A 7,382-nucleotide genomic window follows, 5' to 3' on the forward strand; every position below is an offset into this window, starting at 1 on the left:
ACTTAGAGGAGTATCTGACAGACAGCAATTTGTGGAGTAGTGAAAGATAAATCCCTAAATCCCTGATTTTGGAGTAGATGTAGTGCCTTGACCCACTTATTTCCCAGCTCCACCCTCCAGCAGGATACCACTTCACTTCTACCAAATGCCTTCAGAATTAATGTCCCATGTGAGAATAGATTGCCCATCTTTCTCCCTTGGACCTGTTGGTAGATCCACACCACCAGAATGGAATATCTTTCTGAAGACTACACTATCCGGAAGGAACAAATACCTAAACCAGTATGACTGTGCATCCAACATTATCACCCAAACAGTATTTTCTATGATGTCTTCTCTTATGTTTTAAAAGGCTGAAAGCTAAGTTATCAGTAATAAATCAATCCTGGGGGGAGGGGGGTTTCTGCTCTTCAGAAAAAAAGAAAAAAAAATGAGACACTGGAAGAATCAGTTCTCTACCAGTAGTGCTGACCTTATACTTCCCCAACTCTTTCATACATTCTTCATCCACATCAGTGATGATTTTAGTATCTTCATCATTGCTGGTCCTACAAGAGTTATTTGATTCTGACTTTATGAGGGGAAATATATGACCCTTTTCTTTAATACTCTTCTCTGCTATTATACCCACATGTGCCTGGCTTTCCAATGTGCTCATTAATTTCTGTGTTGTTACACAACCATAGCCTGTTCCACAGTGTTTGGGTCAAAAGACATTCTCTCATAAGCTATAAACTGTAACAGAAGATAACTCTCTTCTAAGACTCTTTAAACATAGGTCTGAACACATCTGTATTAGCACACTGACACTCTGTTCCTTTTTGGCTATTGGTCAATTCTGACTCAGTGGCACTCCAGAATAAAAATATTTTATTACTAAGGAAACTCAGATTGACAAAGTTTCAAGATATTACTTAGGTGAAATGGTCAGAGAGCAAAAGATAGGCCTATTTATTCAATAAAGGTCTTTACTTGTATTTTCAATTCCCTTGTACTGATTAATTAACATTTATACCAATTAATACTGCTTTCCAGCAGTATTTTATAAGTATTTTCTTTTCAATACAACTTTGCTAAAAATATTATACTTTTAAATCTTTATTGATTGTTAACTTCAAATAATTCTTAACTCATGGAAATTGCAAAATAAATGTAGAGATTCTATATAGCCTTTAATTCTTCTCAATATATTTAATTTATTTAAACATTTCATATCTATATATAGCTAGATAGGACAATATAAAAATCAGGACACTGCCTGGGGACAGTGCATGTATTCCATTCTGTACTGTATTGTCTTATGTGTAGGTGTATGTTACCACCATAGCAACTAAGTTACAAAATTATGATATCACGCCTAAGATCTCTGTGGTATGTAGCATTACAGTCACCTCCACCCTCCACTCTTAACTCCTGCTGTTATTTAGAGTATTCTTGAATAGAAACCAAATAGCATACCTTCTGGTGGGTTTTCAGAAGTAGTTAATTTTAGGCAAAGAGAATAGCCATCCTTTTCCTACGGGGAAGCTGGTGGACTCGAACCACATGCCACCTCTATTACAGTGCAACTTCTTTCCACTAAGTGCTCAGAGCTCCATAATTCCCACCTTCTACCACCTAGTAATATATTCACCATATCTATATTCCTATAACTTTGGAGATTTTATGTGAGTGAAATCACAAAGTATGTGAATTTTTAAACTGGATTATGATAGTCAGAATTACAGCAAGATTTTTCTTATTGTTGTTGTGTATCATTGAGTCTGAACTAACCCAGAACAGGCCCTCTGGCCGGGTTTTAGTAGCAGTTAATTGCACGGGAAGTGATTGCCCATCCTTCTCCTGCAGAGCAGCTGGTGGATTCAAACCACATACCTTCAAGATTGCAGCACAGCGTCTTGCTACTACTAGGTCTCCAAAGCTCCCTTATTATTACCACTCTATTATTATTATTATTACTTATTTTCTATTATTATTTATTTATTTATTTGTCTTATTAATCATTATCATTATCTCTTAATGTTATTTTACAACTCATTTCTTTTGAGATACACACAATTTGGTTATTTTATTTATTGATATAAATTAGTTTTTAATTTTTATGTATATCACAGTATTTATTTTCCTCCCTTAAGAGTTCTTTGACTAACTTTTAGACTAGAAAGTCTTTGTGTTGCCAGAAACTTAATAAAAAATGTTCTTTTAGGCTAAGTCATTTTTTTTGTTTGTTTGTTTACAAGTAACTCTTTCAGCAGTTTGAAACTTATCTGAATTATTTTTCTTGGTGATTTTTTTTCTCCCTATATTAAGTAAACTGATTATTTCAATAATATGTATGCAAAGATCCTTCTGTTACTGATGCCTAGAACACAGAAGTTTAATTAACCAAGGCTGTATTTTTAAAATATAAAGTTGATCAGATGAAAACAGAAATTAAGAAAATCAGAAGAAATTTCACGGTGTTCTCTTTTTTTTTCTTCACATCAAGCTTCACTATAAGTGTTTCTTGTTTTTGTAACCTGAGTACCAAGCTTCCAAAGTAATAAGTAAGTACTAGGAAGACTAGGAAACATTTGTTCACAATCCAAGATAACAATAAAACAGCTAAGGGATTAACTAGAGATCAAATGAAAAAGCCTTGCAAAGTCAGGATAAATATTTTTGCTAACTGTTGTTGAATAAAATTAAACAGCATTGTATTATATTGGAAGTGTGAAAAATAGTTTCTTATAGAAGCACGGTTTTTTTTCTCCTATATGAAGAATTTCGAAATTTAATTATTAAAGGAAATCAAATGTTTATCTTAAACACACAAGTTTTCAAGTAAGACCCAATTAAAAGACTTTTCCCCCCCTTTGAATAGACAGAGTTCATTCTCTCTTAAAAATCATTAATGAGATGATTAGAACAGCAGACAAGAGAGTGTCAGTGGCCATTTTGAGGAAATTTGCTTTGTGAAGAAACAAGTCCAGATCACACCAGCGTCTGGGCTGTTGGACGAAAGTCAGCTCTAGACATTATCTGTGGCTTTAGCAGAAAATTCTCAGACTCTGCAAATCTGCAATTACAAAACTTATTGGTCCTGAGAGAGAAAGGAAAGGATGTTTGAAAGCAAGTGTTAAGTAAGTTTGACACAGGAAACGTATAAATCAGAAGAAGTTCCCACATGGCACCAACAGTTAATATATTCAGCTGTTAACCAAAGAGTTGAGACTCAAATCTCCCCAGTGATTACTCAAAAGAAAAGACTGATGGTGCTGTACTTCCAAAATTAAACCACTGCAGACACTATGGAGCAAAATCCTACCATTAGGCATCATAGCATAATAACAAGTCAACAGCTAAAACTGTTTTTACTTTATTCATTAGAAGGGATTCCACATTGCCTAGATGGTCCTTGAGGTTACTCCCAATATTTAGTCCCATCTGTTCACCTGGTGTGTGGACTGACAATGTAAAAATTATTAATACCCTATGTCTGCATCAGAGAAAAGACTGAGACTATCTTCTGGGTCCACAATTAACAGACTTGGTACCAGCAAGCAGGAGATCCAGAGACATATTACATTGATAAAGCCTGTAGTTAGGGACCTCTCCAAATTATTCAGGATTAATAATGTCAGTTTGAGGAACAAAGTGTGCCTGATTCAGGCCATAGTCTTTTCAATCACTAGCTATGTATCTGAGAGTTGGTCGATGATTAAGAATGACAGATGAAAAAATTGATGCTTTGAACTACAGTACTGGAGAAGAGTGCTGAAGATCCCCCCATGAACTGCCAAATGAGCAAACAGATAAGTGTCGAAGAAGGTGCAGCTAGAGTGTCCATTGGAGGCAAAGATAATGAAACTTAATCTCACATATTTTTGGTATGTTGCTAGGAGAGGTTTATTCCTTGGAGAGGGACATCATATGGGTTGATGATGACTGTGACAATGGGCTTGAGTGTACTAGAGATTGAGAGGGTGGCACAGGATAGGACAGGTTTAAAATCAGTTGTTCACAGAGTCACTATGAGTTGTACTCTACTCGACAGCACCTAACAACAACAACAATATGTTTAAATCTGTGCTCTTCCTCAACCCTTCCAAACATATTATCCTTCTCCAAAGACTGGTCCTTCCTGACTACACGCACAAAGTATGTGAGATGGAGTCTTAAAATCCTTGCCTCAAAGGAGCAGCTTGGTTTCACCCTCTCTAAGACAGAACTGTTAGTTCCCTTTACAGTCCATGGTATGTTCAAAACTCTTCCAAAGCACCAAAACTCAAAGGCATTAATTCTTCTGTCATCCTTTGTCACCGTCCAGCTCTCTGATGCATAGCAAATAATTGCAAAGACCATGGCCTGCATCAGACTCACTATAGTTTATAGACTGGCATCCTTGCTCTTCAGCACTTTGGAGAAATCCTTAGTAGCAGATTTTACTAATCCAATTCATCTTGTGACAAAAAATAACTGTTTTGACTGACTGCACAATTGTGAGACTTCTATATCTTGGCTATAACCAGAATTAGTGATAACCAATAATTACAATATCTACCTCCAGTATGGACTAAGGCTCAACATCAAGAAGACAAAGATTCTCGTCACTGGACCAATTGGCAGCGTCAGGATGGATGACGAAGAGATTGAGAGTGTTCACAGCTTCACTTTGCTTGGCTCCACAGTCAACACTCTTGGTACCAGCAGTCAGGAAATCAAAAAGCGTATTGCGATGGGAAAGTCTGCCGTTAGGGACCTCTCAAAGGTACTCAGGAGCAACAGTGTCTCTCTGGAGACTAAGGTGCGCCTGATACAGGTCATGGTATTTGCAAGCGCTTGTTATGCATCAGAGAGTTGGACAATGACTAGGGAGGACAGAAGGAGAGTGGATGCTTTCGAGCTGTGGTGCTGGAGAAGGGTACTGAATGTACCATGGACTGCCAGGAAAACAAACAGATTCATCTTGGAGAGGATTAAACAAGCTGCTCCTTGGAGGCAAGGATTCTGGGGCTTCGTCTGACATACTTTGGACATGTTGCCAGGAGGGACGGGTCCTTGGAGAGGGACATAATGCTTGGGAGGGTGGAGGGACAGCGCAGGAGGGGAAGACCCTCTATGAGATGGATTGATTCGGTGACTGGGGTAATCGGGATGGGTGTGTCAGAGGCGGTGAGGTTGGCGCAGGATAGAGCAGGGTTTAGAGCTGTTGTGCATAGGGTCGCTATGACTCGGAAACGACTCGATGGCACATAACAACAACAACAACCTCCAACAAGCTTCTAAGCTAACCTAAAAGGTTCAATTGAGTTTCTCTTTCTAATTCTCCTATTCCAAAAGAACTTACAAATGTTTCCATGATAACATTATTTTTTAAAAAGATATATTTATATATTCTTCTCTTCTATCACTAGATAATGCTCCTAAGGATTGTTGTTGTTTGTTGTTGTGTACCATGGAATTGAAACCAGCCCAAGCTGACACTCTAGCTGGTTTTCAGAGGAAGTTAATCACATGGAAGGAGATTGTTCATTCTTCTTCTGCAGAGACTGGTGGCCTTGAACCATGTGCCTTTTGGATTGTGATGAAGCTTCTTGCCCCTAGGCCAACACAGTGCCCTCCTAAAGTTAGGGATAATAATTTTAACCTTTATAATTTCAATATCTATCCTAGTATTCAGGCATTAGAAATATTCAGATTTATTATGGAAACAATAAGTGTAAAATTTGTATGAGGAAATATGCTTTCTGTTACCAAAACCGTGTTAAAGAACATTGACTATGATCAAGGGATTTTCAGTGCAAAGTCCTGAGCCTTGAGTTTTTAATCTGCTTTTACTTAGCATTGGATACTTAGACATTTTTTCTAAGGTACTAAGAAATTTAATGTTCTTATTTATGAAATCAAATAAATTTAAATAATTGGAATGTTGAATGTATTCTTCAAGATAATTCACACACCAAACTTATATCTAACTCTGAGTCTAGCACAAAATATGTATTAATTAATACTAGCCTGGAACAATCAGCGTGAAAATAGTAAGAAAGTTGACGTACTGTAGAATGTAACTAATGTCACTACAAACGGTAGAAAACTGTTAAATGAGAATCTAATTTTCAAGGTAATTGCTTCCCAAATACACAACAAAACATTATTTTAAAGGGTAAAAAAAATAATCAATCCCCAAGTAAAAAGAATATGTGACCAAAATACACCTGTTAGAAAATCCAATGCTTACGAAGACATTCTATTTAATTAAAGAAAGCAATTATTATGGTAACCTTAATCAAACTCTGGAAACAACTAAGCAGTTATTCACTTGGAGAAGGGAAAGCAGTATTTCAGTGAATTGTTAAGTCGACCTCTGTGGAATTGATTGTGAACTTCACTCTTGACATGATGGCTAAATAAACAATTGCTTATTAACTGCTGCCTGCAGGTTCACTTTTTAATCTCCTGAGCTAGCAATAAAGTGAAGATTTGATTTGGAGATTTAAAATCAGGCTACAGACAATTCGCAGCTAAGGTGGAAAATCACAGGAAATGGGGGCGCTGGGTCAAATGGCATAAAGGCAATTTAGTTGTTGACCAAGAAGATGATATGAGGAGAAAATTTTGAGGCTAACTATGCTTGGGACAATGTCTCTTCCACAGATAAGTGACTAGGACTCTCCGTAATATTTAATGGCTTTCCCCTGAAGAGCACTGGAATATCACCTAACCCTGCTTTGCTTTCCTTTTGCCTTGAGAGAACACTGCGTCAATTATCTGTGCATTTAATGTGGACAATGGGCCACTTACATGATGGGCACTTTTCTGAATGTTGTGAGGGAAGGCAGATATTTTAATGACCTTTAGTCACTGTGGATTTTGATAGAGTCACTAGACTCTCCAAAGTAAGAAGACCATGTTTTGAACAGGGTTATGAGATAAAGTCAGATGGATGCAGCTCTGCCAACTAAATTTCAACTAATGAGCAGTATGACCGTGAACCTTGACTTCTATGACTTCCAGTTTCCTTCCTTGTAAAATGGGAATAATAGTATCCACCTCAAGAGAGTATTAGTAGGCAATACAACCAGAAGACAAAGTCTTTTCTGCGCCAATGCTCACTCTGTAGGGAGCTCTGGTGATTTAGTGGTAAGGAGCTGCACTGCCAACCAAAAGGCACTCAGTTTGACTCCATCAGTTGCTCTATGAAAGAAAGGTAGACAATCATCTATCATGCTGTTCACTGCCTCTGAAAATCTACTAGTGGGTCAGCTGTGACTCAGTTATGACTCAAAGTTACATAACAATATACTTTGTTTAGAATTCATATCCCCACATATCTCAAAGAACTGACAAGAGACCAACATTAAGAAGAAACAATCTGAACATGGACCATGGAAAGTTTAGTA

This window comes from Elephantulus edwardii, unplaced genomic scaffold (genome assembly GCF_000299155.1).
Source record: "Elephantulus edwardii isolate Elephantulus edwardi_28Jun2011 unplaced genomic scaffold, EleEdw1.0 scaffold00025, whole genome shotgun sequence".
Classification (NCBI taxonomy): Eukaryota; Metazoa; Chordata; class Mammalia; order Macroscelidea; family Macroscelididae; genus Elephantulus; species Elephantulus edwardii.